Source organism: Oncorhynchus nerka, linkage group LG25, assembly GCF_034236695.1.
Source record: "Oncorhynchus nerka isolate Pitt River linkage group LG25, Oner_Uvic_2.0, whole genome shotgun sequence".
Classification (NCBI taxonomy): domain Eukaryota; kingdom Metazoa; phylum Chordata; class Actinopteri; order Salmoniformes; family Salmonidae; genus Oncorhynchus; species Oncorhynchus nerka.
The window spans coordinates 39,945,603-39,959,896 of NC_088420.1; the positions used below are offsets into that span (position 1 = coordinate 39,945,603).

At 44.6% G+C, this 14,294-nt stretch overlaps 1 long non-coding RNA gene across 1 annotated transcript; it reads left to right on the top strand.

Moving 5' to 3' along the window:
• Nucleotides 1-891: 891 nt before the first annotated feature.
• Nucleotides 892-8,865, top strand: LOC135564539 (uncharacterized). The gene is made up of 2 exons (XR_010461123.1): nt 892-1,544; nt 2,775-8,865. It is a non-coding gene; the product is annotated as an uncharacterized LOC135564539 (long non-coding RNA).
• The last annotated feature ends 5,429 nt before the right edge of the window (nt 8,866-14,294 follow it).

A 14,294-nucleotide genomic window follows, 5' to 3' on the forward strand; every position in this document is an offset into this window, starting at 1 on the left:
CGATTTAAAATACATATAATTAAAATAGTCTTATTTTTTAACGATAACTGGTAAACTCGGGGATTGTCATCAAATTGCATAGGCCCACTGTATTCAGAGGACAATACTCCACCTTCACATCATTATTAATGCACATGGCCCGCCTGCACATCTACCAGCAGCGGTAGAGCACGAGGGGTGACCAGCCGGCTGCGTCTGTTCTAGAATGTATGGTTTGGACAATGGGTGCGCGTGGACGGATTTCAACGCAACTTTTAGAGGTTGAAAAGGTTTGAAATCCAAACCGCTCCTCTCTGTGGAACTCAGCCCGGATCACCTGAAAGGGTGAGCTCTCTTTTTCAAAGTAGGCCTCTATGTCTGTCTGTGTAATTATCAACAGCAGGTGAATGGGAGAAAATTGGAGTATGGGGGATGTTCACCGGCTGTAGGTCTATATATTGAGGGGATGTGAGCCCCGATCTACAGTTCGAGCGGGACCTTTCAGTGACAGCGCCCCATTTCGAGCAACGGGAGGGAACATGGTTATGGAGGAAGATTCATGCCACACCCGATGGACAGCACAGGTTGTATAAAATGTGTCTCTGAGCTGAAATGGCTTGGATAAAAAAGAAAGCATGAAGCTCTTTGCTTGGGCTAAATAAAAGGTTTTGTGTTGTTTATAAATAGATTGTTTTAAGTATAGACTATAGGCCTATCCTAAAACTGGAAAGGCAAAGAACTTGTGAGTGGAAAACTAGATTAAAACAAACTAATTATTTACCTACATCACATTTTTTCTAAAGCCTCCACGTCAATATGGGGATGAAGGTGAACGGCCGTGGAGGGTAACGCTTACTGCATGGCATGAAGTGGGCCTAGGCTAGAGAATAGATATCCTCATCCTCGAGAAAGAACTGTTGCACTGGTTCACTATCCGCCATATGAGGAGCGTCATTCGATGCTGCCGCAGTGTGAGCGCAGGAGCTGCATGCGCACTCAACAAGCCCTAAAAAACGGAGAAATCTGTGCGCTTTAGAGGCTAAGGACATTAATAGTATAATTAACATTTAATGCTCGTAACAGTAGGCCTATAGCCAATACACTTAAACAACGCGAATACAATCAAATATAATCTAAAATTATTAGTATTGCCACCATCAGCAATCTTAATAGGCTATGTTCGCAATATCCGTCAAGTGACACACGGCACGGGACTCCTGTACGCGCCGCACGCGCTAAAGAGTTCCGTGACACTGACGAACTGTTCACCAGCAGCAGGAGGAGAGGGATGAGGGCAGCATGGATTACTCCCTCTCCACTGGGTTAAGATGCTTACCAACTAATTACCTTTCCATCTGAAAATCCCCGACCACGCAGCCCCAACAGACGGAGTGCTAGGAGAGATCAAGAGATAGAGGGACGGGGAGGCCGGTGGTGGAAAGAGGAGAGGATGGGTGTTTGTGTTTCTTTTTTCATTTCAGGATGAGGATGCTGTCCTTTGGGTGATGTGGCCTTCGTTCAGGTATAGAGCTATTCCTCGAAGAGGGGGAGGTAGGGAGAGAGGGGTGAGTAAAGGGAAGAAAACAGTCCTTGACTAGACAAAGTTGTATAGACAAAGTTGTATAAGCTTTATACACGGTATTATTTTTACGTAGGTAAAATGCGGTTTAATAATTTCGTTTCATGATTATGTAGAGTTATTGCGCAGTGCGCTTTATGGAATGTCATTTCAGTCACTGCATTTTAAAAGAGAAAACGATAGGCCTATTTTTCATTACAAAAATAATACAACTTGGCATTTGGTTCGAAATTAATGTTTTCTATGCGGTGTTGATTCAAGTGCATACATGTTTTATAGGCTATTGCATGTTAACTGTGTCATTGCAGCCTGAGGCCTAATACAATTAGCAAATAAAAACTAGTAGCTTCGCCTTCTGAAAAATGTGTTTTATTCAAATTGTAATTGTATTTAACCTTAAAAGATATAATTTCCTCCTACAATGCAGTTGAATCAAATACAATTACTTAGCACTCTAAGTAGCCTAATTACAATTCGTTCAGGTTTGCTACTTATGCGTTATAGATCATTTATTTGTAGGCCTACAAAAAAACATGTAATCACTTTTAGTCCACATGAAAGTTAAAGCAGTGACCTCGCGGGTTAAACTGTAACAAAATATATCAAGGTCATATCTGGACAGCTATGGGCCTTAACTACCCTCTTGGTGAACCCTCTCGTGCACTTCTTCAAGGGTTTGTATTTCTAAAACGTTCCTAAAATAACAGGAGGTGGAGGAGCGTAGACTGCATAATCATCACAGACAAATGCGATTATCCACCAGCATCGAGGGCATTCTAAAGAAAGGTGAACGTCGCTCCCGCACGCAACAAGGCCTGTGGCTAACCTACTCTCCAAATCGTATTCTTGCCTATGGGATTAGGCGACTGAATAATAAAAAAGTAACAGACTGTTTTCTGAAGAAATTTAAACGAAGCCAATAACCTAATATGTATTATTGCTGCTATATCCTATTTATTCGTTTAATTGAGGCTTTTTGATTTGCATATAGGCAACCGGAATTGAACGTTTAGGCGGATAGGGTTGTAACGTTTTTATAACGTTATAAATGAGCATTTGCTTTTTCTAATATAAAAGGCCTATAATACCAGTGAAACGTCTGTTGCTAACCATTTTCAAGGGCATTCCTCTCACCATTGCAAAGTGCCTACTCAACTTGCTTAATGACAGAGGTCTCTCTCTTTCTCTCTCTCTCTCAACCAACTTTGCTCTTTAGGTCTATTGATGATTTCTTCCAGAAGTGGGAAGAGGAGCTCTGGGACCCATTTGGAGCATCTCAAAAATCACTTAGTGCATCATTCCACACGGCTGTGATCAATCTTCGAGCTGGGTAGTGGGTCTGCATGGCACAGAGATGAATGTCTGCCCCTTTCTCCATGTCCCGATAAGGGATGTTTGTTGTAACCTGTTTGTTTTAACCCGATGGACAGAAGGCATGTGCAACGCAGCCCATGAGGACATGGATATAAGAAACTTGTTGCGGATTTTAAGATTTTAAGTCGTAGTATTGAATACATGGCTAATGCTGTGTTGAACGACATGTTGGAACACATTCTTTTAGAACACATAGAGAATAATTATTCTCTGTGTAGTGTGGAGTAAGGTCTGGTGTTCGAGTCATGCATTTCATTCAAGCTCTGCCTTTCTGCCCCGTCCATTCCCCTTTTGTTGATCAGAAACAAGGTAGAAGATGTAAGCAATAATTTGACTTGAGTTTCTATCATATTTCTCTGACCTATCCAAGTTCACAGGGGCGGGCGGCCTGTCCATCTGGCATTTTGGGTAATGCCAGATGGGCTGGTCAATTTTTAGCCCAGTTGGACTGTCTAACTTGTGCCCCTCAAGGAACAAAATGGGCTGGTGTGGGGGCCTCAAAGAAAAACAGAGTGGCTGTGGTTCTGGATCTTCTGTAACCCGACTTTCTGTTTCTAAAAATAAGACGTAGATTTCTGCATATGCGGGATCCACTAGCCTACCTCCTTTCAGCTGTTGTTCAGTAATAATGGGAAGTTCTTACCGACTCAGAACTTTTTGACTCAGTCAAAAGAATGAATCATTCCATTCCTTTGATTCAGTAATGCCCAGAGCATGCAGGACCCCTACCGGCGAACGATGAACTAAAAGCTCGAAGGAATCATGATTGCACAAGTCTCTCATTCCCCATAGGAGGCTTATTGGAGCTGCCATTTGTGACTGAAACGTATAAAACTGTGCTTCATACAATGTACATTTGTGATTGCTAAGCATACAAATACGATTATTCATCGATACATTTGAAACAAGGTCTTGTTGCAGCCGGACTAGATTGTGTGAACGACTCTTGGCGGAATGCTTGACTGCCGCGAGGGAGATCAGCAATATATTGTTTACGAACTGCAGCAGCCCACCAAAACGATTTTTATGGAGTGTTGGGCAGAGTCAGGCTGTGTATGTTTTGATTCTACAAAGCTGTGTCCATCGAAAAACATTCAATAATCAAATCATTGCATTCATTCTGTCAGAATGCGATCACCTATCAGTTCTAAACACAGTATTTCCTTTTCTGCTGCCTGTATTTGTCTGTGCTCACATGATAGACAGTTGGTAGACACGTATTAGTCCTACTTTAGAATTTTTTGGTGGCCAACAGGTCAAAAGAACGACTAAAATGAACGAGTCACTCGGAAAAACGAATCGTGACTCTCGAGTCAGTTAAAAGAGTAGTTCAAAAAGAACGGATGGTTCACAAACTGCACATCACTACTGCTCAGTGCTCAGTCACTCCGTGACGCCACTGCCGCTCGCACACAAGACAGGTAGTCAATAGCAATTTAATGGTTTAAAAAATAAATAATTATAATCATTGCAAACATAGGCTAAACAGGAGGGAGACTACAGTGCTGGTAAAATGGCAGCATAGCTATAAAGATTACATCCCCACTCAAAATGCTAATTGTTTTGCCCCAATGCAATGTGTAGACTGCGTCTTGCTTGTGCAATATCAGTTACAGAGAAGGTTGTAGCCTTCATATATATTTTTGGAACGCTCATTTTTGCAGTTGTTCAGAAATATGAGGCAGAGACATAAGGCTGGTTTACAGTTGGTCGATCGACATGTCTGTAAACAGTTATCGCAGTGACATCATGAACATTCTATTGTCATCCGACATCAAACTTGTTGTCGTCGTTATGAGTATAAAAGTATAAACACAAAATGACAACCTGTGCATAACATCAGCATTCTGGTGTTCCAAATAGAGTACTTGCTCTATTTGAACACCAATAAACCCAACATTTAAAAAATGAATTTAATAAATGTCAACCTAGCAAGCCAGGCAACAATGTTTTGGTTCATTGTCAGCTAGCTGGCTAGCCAATTAAAATTTGGGCCAGAGTACAGCTGACAACATCTTAACTTTAGCTGCTTTTTATGAATTATTACAGGAAAATAAACCAACGACCACAACACACCACATTATTCACAAGGTAAAATTGCTTACGGTTGTGAGTTTAACAAAGGGTGTGTTGGTAAATTCACTCTGGAGTGCCAGAGTGTGCTCATAGTGCGCTCTGGGCATTCTTAAACTCAGTATTGTCAGATTGTCCATTTGTAAATTCACTCTCGGAGAGTTCAGAGCGCACACTGGACGCTCTGGCTGAGGAGTAGGGTTGATCCGAGAATTTCTGACCACACAATGGCATTCAAGCTCCCAATCTAACTGGTTAACGTTGGCTAGCTTGCTAGCTACTTCCAGACACAAATGAGAGAACACCTCACTCTGACCATTTAACTTGCCCTAGCACAGCTGGTTAGACTGTTTTCATGTTATCCAGAGCGTTGGTGACTGCAACAGTGCTGCTGGCAACCATTTAAATACGTTTTTTTGCTGACGTTTAGCGACACCGGCCATAGTCAACGGGTGTTGAGCATTCGTAAATGAATCAGTTATTCTGCGCTCTGGCACACTCAGATTAGAGTGCTCTGAAATTGGAGTAGATAGCCAGAGTGAAATTACGAACACGGCCAAAATAAAAGTAGGTATTTTTTTCGGAGAATTTTAGAACTCCTGTTGCCCTGCACCTTCTTGCCACAGAGGGATTTAGTCTTGTTGCTGTAGCAGCCCAGTAACCACAACAACGGACATTGCGACAGTCACAGAGACATTCATTTTTTTTCATGTCTGTGCAACGATGAAACCGAGTTGCAGCGACAGTCTACAGACATTCCACCGGACTATAAATTAAATGTAGTTTTGACCAGCGATACTTGTCGCGTTCAATTTGTCTACAGACATGTCGTTAGACCAAGTATAAACTGCTCTATAGGCTACATCATCATATCGATCAAATTTGTTTGAGGGTTCAGAAGAGGGTGAGTGAAGAGAGAAACGTGAATGTTTATGTAAAATAGCACATGCACAGAACGTGGTTCGGATCCTTAGTTTCGAGAAGTTTCCAGAGGGGTGTGGCAGAGGCGAAAACTCAGTATGTGTTGCCTCGGCCAAGAAAAAAAAGGTCCGGAGTGTTTCAACTGACAAGACCGATTTCTGATCCCAGTCCGCCCCTGTGGATCTGTGATGGGAATAAACAAAGACAGAAGGTAGGCAACAACTTCCTGGATTGAAACACAGCTCTGCCATGTTCTGTGTTTTGTCCTGCCCTGCACGGATGTAGTAGGCTACCCATGCAGCATTCCCTGGTGCTGGGCTGATGACTCCTCCTGTTCTGTGTATGGCACTGGTAGAATTCACTGTGAAGGCACACTATCAGTGAATTACCATAGGGCCATAAACAGAGTAGAGAAATAACCAAATTACCCAACATGCATCGCTGACACTGTCCCTTACCCTCTGCCCTCTTTACATTCTATACACCAACTGTGTAAAATTCAGTGTTGATGAAAGTCTATGACCATGATTGTGTTCTAACAGCTGTGGTGAGACAAACAACTTGCTATTCATCCAACTATTTTAGTTTTCTTCAGGCTGGTGCTGTTGTTTAAGACATGGCCTCCACTCGTCTTCTTTTCCCATTTTGGCACTAGCACATTTTTGCTTCTGTATATATCGGTTTGAGCAATCATGTGTAGTGCCAATATAGGAGGACACAGACACTCAACACTTGTCTTTTTGGTTTGTTTGAACGGAGGTTGTATAGAACGTGGAATAGTGATACGTAGGTGATAGGTCCTGTAATCAATGTGCAGTGTCAGTGATTTGACAGAAGCTGAGGGTGGGAACAATGACTTTGTTTCTTTAGATTCATGAGTACTTGATCACAATTTTTCTTTATCTTTCCTACGGACAGTGAGAGAGACAGACAAAGAGATAGGTAACTCCAGAGGGAATGAAAAAGAGAGCGAGAGACCGCAGAGGATGATCTATAGATCAATGGTCTTGGTCCTCTCCTATATCTCTGGTTGCTATGGAGGTCTATACTCTGTTCCAGAGGCCCTGAACGCTGTAACCCGAGCTGTAGTCTCAGACACAGACCTCATGACTCACACAGAGCCTTATGATGCTCTCAGACTTAATGCATTCAAACCATTCAAGTTCCAGGGGCTTCCTAGGATGATCATTATTAATAACTCCTTTGTGACTTCTGGGCAATTCTCCTGACCAATAATAATCAACAGAATGTGCTCCACCGGTGTATTTATGGTCGCCCCGCTCACCCCGGTTTTTGGCAATGGTAGAACTCACACTGGTGGGATAGATGGATCCGGTGGTTCTAGACTTGCCAACAACTGACTAAGAGCTTACCAGCCAGCCAGATCCACCCGGCAACCACCCCCTTAAGCCAAGATGTTGATGGAGTTAAACGACAAGAATGACATTGCAGCCTTTGATGGCCAGAGTTCTTTTAAACCTGAAACACGACAGGAGTGTCAGGTGAGCGTGACTAATTGAGTGTTGATTGGATGAGGCAGAGAGAGGAGGGGTGTGTGTGACAGGTGTGTAAGTGACTGTGGGTGGAGCAGAGAGAGGGTTAAACAGACTGTCCCCTCCTGCACCCATACAGTCTCAGAACACTCATCACCATGGAGGCTGGGAAGAACACAGCCATAACTGAGGTTTTGTGGCCCACCTAAAGCCTTCTGGGGTTTAGACACACAGACAGACTTCTTCAGTGTGGCGGCCAAATTATGGGCAGAAGAACAAGCATCACTCATCCTCTTGTTTTGACTCTTCTCTCCCATAGGTCCCAGGGTTCTCAGTAGCTGTGTGCCATCCCCCCGGGGCATCTGCGCTATGATTAGCTGATTATAACATACACTCCCAGAGTAACCTTACACTTGACAGAGGAGTGTGTGTGAGTACGTCTCAGCAATAGGGGCTGTAACAGAGATCCATACACACCTCCATGAACCATTTACCTCACTGGAATGAGAAGTGCATCCTACCGAGATTTGCCTCAGTCAACGAATCAGTCAATCAATTTGATTGATTCATGTACTTTTCCAGTCGTAGGGATGGTTTTGGCTGGGGCTCGAGATGGAGCTGGAGTATAGGGCTGGGGCTCGGCAGTGCGTGTAGTGGAGTATGTAGCAGTGATGTGCGGTGGATTAGAGCCTGCGTTGTCCCTGCAACAGCAGAAGGGCCTGCTGTAAATCCTGGGCTTTAACGGTAGCCACAGCCACCGCAGCTTATGATGCAACCAGCTCCCCCTCTACGGCACCACGAAAGGGGAGTGAGAGGGGAGGAGAGCAGGGGGTAGGTTGAGAAAGGAGAGGAGAAGAGAATAGTAGGGTGCAAAGTGGTCTTGATGATGTCATTTTGACACAAATCAGCTTTCAAACACTGCAGTTCATCAGGTTCAACACAGAATGGGGATGTTCACACACACACATGCACGGATGCACACACAAATCCATAGCACATGGTTAAACTGGTGGCTATAGTGAGAGGGCAGTGTGCTGCTGACACACTGACATCTGCTGGTGGTGATTAGACCATGTAGCCATGATGGAGGGGATCAAAGACACACACACACACAAAACCACCTCCACTTCATCCTGTGACAGCTCTGTCTACTGGGTTTTGCTGTGCTTACTTCCTGCAGGAGACTGGTGTGCGGAGTAGTAGAGGTGGGAGGAGCTGGGAGGGTCGTCAGTGCTGATGGGGCACACCTGTGAAAGCTCAGCAGTAGCATGAGCCACTGCTTCCCCATTCAGCAAGAGAAGCTTACCTTTGGTTTACCTTTGGCTTACCTTTGGTTGTTTCATTGTGGCTTTGGCAGTTGACACCTAATTTACTGACCTTCATGCCTCATCTGATTATTGTTTTGAGTGTTTACTTTATTTATGGAATAAATTCATTTTGTTAATCCCTTTGTGTGGTTTCCCATTGTTTGTTACAATCTTGAGTCAGGTTGTAACAAGTGGCGGCTCATCCAGAACACACAACACAGTAATAAACAGGACACCATCATCTGGGCTAAGCAACCCCCCTACAACCCCCCTGTCTTGGCTAGTTTTTATTGCTTTATTTCACTGTAGAGCCCTCAGTCCCGCTCAAATTGCCTTAGATAGCTCTTTCGTCCCACCCAACACACATGCGGGGACCTCACCTATGTTAATTGATAACTCCAGAGACGAAACCTCTCTCATCATCACGCATAGGTTTACCTCCACTGTACTCACATCCTACCATACCGTTATCTGTACATTATGCCTTGAATCTTTTCTACCACACCCAGAAATCTGCTCCTTTATTCTCTGTCCCCAACTCACTAGACGACCAGTTCTTATAGCCTTTAGCCCTGCCCTTATCCTACTACTCCTCTGTTCCTCTGGTGATGTAGAGGTTAACCCAGGCCCTGCAGCCCCCAGTTCCACTCCTATTCCCCAGGCGCTATCCTTTGTTGACTTCTGTAACCGTAAAAGCCTTGGTTTCATGCATGTTAACATCAGAAGCCTCCTCCCTAAGTGTTTTCCCCCACTGCTTTAGCACACTCTGCCAGCCCTAATGTCCTAGCCGTGTCTGAACCCTGGCATAGGAAGGCCACCAAAGATTCCCCAACTACAACAGTTTCCGCCAAGATAGAACTGCCAAAGGGGGTGAAGTTGCAATCAGCCTCCAGAGTTCTGTCATGCTATCCAGGTCTGTGCCCAAACAGATTGAGCTTCTACTTTTAAAAATCCACCTTTCCAGAAATAAGTCTCTCACTGTTTCCGCTTGTTACAGCCCCCCCCCCCTCAGCCCCCAGCTGTGCCCTGGACACCATATGTGAATTAATTGCCCCCTCATAGATATCATCCTGACCAACCTGCCCTCTAAATACACCTCTGCTGTCTTCAACCAGGATCTCAGCGATCACTGCCTCATTGCCTGCGTCCGTAATGGGCCCGCGGTCAAACGACCACTCCTCATCACAGTCAAACGCTCCCTAAAACACTTCAGCGAGCAGGCCTTTCTAATTGACCTGGCCCGGGTATCCTGGAAAGATATTGACCTCATTCCGTCAGTAGAGGATGCCTGGTTATTCTTTAAAAGTGCTTTACTCACCATCTTAAATAAACATGCCCCATTCCAATAAAAATAGAACCAGGAACAGATATAGCCTTTGGTTCACTCCAGACCTGACTGCCCTTGACAAGCACAAAAACATCCTGTGGCGTACTGCATTAGCATCGAATAGCCCCCGCGATATAACTTTTCAGGGAAGTTAGGAACCAATATACACAGGCAGTTATGAAAGCAAAGGCTAGCTTTTTCAAACAGAAATTTGCATCCTGTAGCAAAAACTCCAAAAGGTTTTTGGACACTGTAAAGTCCATTGAGAATAAGAGTACCTCCTCCCAGCTGCCCACTGCAATGAGGCTAGGAAACACTGTCACCACCGATAAATCTATGATTATCGAGAATTTCAAGAAGCATTTTTCTACGGCTGGCCTTGCTTTCCACTTGGCTACCCCTACCCCGGTCAACAGCTCTGCACCCCCCACAGCAACTTGCCCAAGCCTCCCCATTTCTCCTTCACCCAAATCCAGATAGCTGATGTTCTGAAAGAGCTGCAAAATCTGGATCCCTACAAATCAGCTGGGTTAGACAATCTGGACCTTCTCTTTCTAAAATGATCTGCCGCAATTGTTGCAACCCCTATTACTAAACTGTTCAACCTCTCTTTTGTATCGTCTGAGATCACCAAATATTGGAAGGCTTCCGCGGTCATCCCCCTCTTCAAAGGGGGAGACACTCTAGACCCAAACTGTTATAGACCTATATCTATCCTACCCTGCATTTCTAAAGTCTTCGAAAGCCAAGTTAACAAACAGATCACCGACCATTTCGAATCCCACTGTAGCTTCTCCGCTATGCAATCTGGTTTCCCGAGCTGGTCATGGGTGCACCTCAGCCACGCTCAAGGTCCTAAACGATATCATAATCGCCATCAACAAAAGACAATACTGTGCAGCCGTATTCATTAAACTGGCCATATCGGAGGACTCAACAGCCTTGGTTTCTCAAATGACTGCCTCGCCTGGTTCACCAACTACTTCTCAGATAGAGTTCAGTGTGTCAAATCGGAGGGCCTGTTATCCGGACCTCTGAAGGTCTCTATGGGGGTGCCACAGGGTTCAATTCTCGGGCAGACTCTTTTCTCTGTATACATCAATGATGTCGCTCTTGCAGTTGGTGATTCTCTGATCCACCTCTACGCAGACAACACCATTCTGTATACTTCTGGCCCTTCTTTGGACACTGTGTTAACTAACCTAAAGACGAGCTTCAATGCCATACATCTCTCCTTCCATGGCCTCCAACTGCTCTTAAATGCAAGTAAAACTAAATGCACGTTCTTCAACCGATCACTGCCCACACGCCTAGCATCACTACTCTGGACGGTTCTGACTTAGAATATGTGGACAACTACAGATACCTAAGTATCTGGTTAGACTGTAAACTCTCCTTCCACTCATATTAAGCATCTCCAATCCAAAATTAAATCTAGAATCGGCTTCCTATTTTGCAACAAAGCATCCTTCACTCATGCTGCCAAACATGCCCTCGTAAAATTGACTATCCTACTGATCTTCGACTTCTGCGATGTCATTTACAAAATAGCCTCCAACACTCTACTCAGCAAATTGAATGCAGTCTATCACAGTGCTATCCATTTTGTCACCAAAGCCCTATATACTACCCACCACTGCAACCTGTATGCTTTCGTTGGCTGGCCCTCACTTCATATTCGTCGCCAAACCCACTGGCTCCAGATCATCTATAAGTCCTTGTTAGGTAAAGCCCCTCCTTATCTTAGCTCACTGGTCACCATAGCAGCACCCACCTGTAGCACATGCTCCAGCAGGTATATTACACTGGTCACCCCCAAAGCCTCATCCCCATATTGTTATTTATTTTATTTATATATATATTTTTTTCTCCTTTGCACCCCAGTATCTGTACTTGCACATTCATCTTCTGCACATCTATCACTCCAGTGTTTATTTGCGAAATTGTAATTTTTTTGCCACTACGGCCTATTTCTTTCCTTACCTCTCTAATCTTACTTCATTTGCACACACTGTATATAGACTTTCTATTGTGGTATTGACTGTACGTTTGTTTATTCCATGTGTAACTCTGTGTTGTTCTTTGTGTCACACTGCTTTACTTTATCTTGGCCAGTTCGTAAATGAGAACTTGTTCTCAACTGGCTTACCTGGTTAAATTAAATAAAGGTGAAATAAAATAAATAAAATACACCAGACTCCGACATGGACTCAGGAGCGGCTCATTGCACGAGTCACGGCACAAGCAGTAAACACTTTGGGCAAACTCAAAGCACCTTCGTCCGGCACCTCTCTGAGATGGGCCGAAGGAATGGAAACCAGAGGAGGTGGTGATACATATCGCCAGACCCTTCCACCGGCAAGCTCACTTCCTAGAATCACCACCACTCCTTTGTCAGGCAATGAAGAATGCAATCCTATGATGACCTCACCTTGTACCAGATCTGTGGAGTGCACACGTTTGTGTAAAGGGACATACACAATATACAAACCTATCCCTCGGATCAACACACTGTGTCCTATATCAGTCTCTGGACAAAAAGGGAGCACTGACTGCAGAATGGAACAACAAAGCACCAGTGTCTCGCAGGACTTTAACTGGGACCCTCTCTTCAAATCAAATCAAACTTTATTTGTCACATGCGCCGAATACAACAAGTGTAGATTTTACCGTGAAATGCTTACTTACAAAGCCCATAACCAACAGTGCAGTTCAAGAAGAGTTAGGGATATATATTTAACAAGTAGACTAAATTAAAAAGTAATAATAATAAAGTAACACAATAAGAATAACAATAATGAAGTTATATACAGGGGGCACAGTTACCGAGTCAGTGTGCTTGGGTACAGGTTAGTTGAGGTAATTTGTACATGTAGGTGGGCGTGAAGAGACTATGCATAGATAATAAACAGTGAGTAGCAGCAGTGTACAAAAGGGGGGGGGGGAGTCAATGTACATTTTTCAGCAGTCTTATGGCTTGGGGGTAGAAGCTGTTGAGGAGCCTCTTGGTCCTAGACTTGGCGCTCCAGTACTGCTTGCCGTGCGGTAGCAGAAAAAACAGTCTATAACTTGGGTGACTGGAGTCTGGGCTTTCCTCTGACACCGCCTATTATATAGGTCCTAGATGCACGAAGCTTGGCCCCAGTGATGTTCTGGGCGATTCTCACTACCCTCTGTAGCGCCTTAAGGTCAGATGCCGAGCAGTTGCTATACCGGGCGGTGATGCAACTGGTCAGGATGCACTCGATTGTGCAGCTGTAGAACCTTTTGAGGATCTGTGGACCCATGCCAAATCTTTTCAGTCCCTGAGGGGAAAAGGTTTTGTCATGCCCTCTTCACGACTGTCTTGGTATGTTTGGACCATGATAGTTTGTTGGTGATGTGGACACCAAGGAACTTGAAGCTCTCGACCCGCTCCACTACAGCCACGTTGATGATAATGGGGGCCTGTTCGACCTGCATTTTTCTGTAGTCCACGATCAGCTCCTTAGTCTTGCTCACATTGAGGGAGAAGTTGTTGTCCTGGCACCACACTGCCAGTTCTCTGACCTCTTCCCTATAGGCCGTCTCATCGTTGTCGGTGATCAGGCCTACAGCTTTTGTGTCGTCAGCAAACTTAATGATGGTGTTGGATTCATGTTTGGCCACGCAGTCTGGGGTGAACAGGGAATACAGGAGGGGACTAAGTACACATCCCTGAGCGGCCCCAGTGTTAAGGATCAGCGTGGCAGACGTGTTTTTGCCTACTATTAACCACCTGGGGGTGGCCCTTAAGGAAGTCCAGGATCCAGTTGCAGAGGGAGGAGTTTAGTCTCAGAGTCCTAGGTTAGTGATGAGCTTCGTATGCTCTATGTAGTTGAATGCTGAGCTGTAGTCAATGAACAGCATTCTCACATAGGTGTTCCTTTTGTCCTGGTGAGAAAGGGCAGTGTGGAGTGCGATTGAGATTGCATCACCTGTGCATCTGTTGGGGCGGTATGCCAATTGTAGTGTGTCTAGCGTGTCCGGAAGGATACTGTTGATGTGAGACATGACCAGCCTTTCAAAGCACTTCATGGCTACCGATGTGAGTGCCATGGGGCTGCAATCATTTAGGCAGGTTACCTCCGCTCCTTGGGCACAGGGACTATGGTGGTCTGCTTGAAACATGTAGGTATTACAGACTTGGTCAGGGAGAGGTTGAAAATGTCAGTGAAAACACTTGACAGTTGGTCCGTGCAAGCTTTGAGTAAATGTTCTGG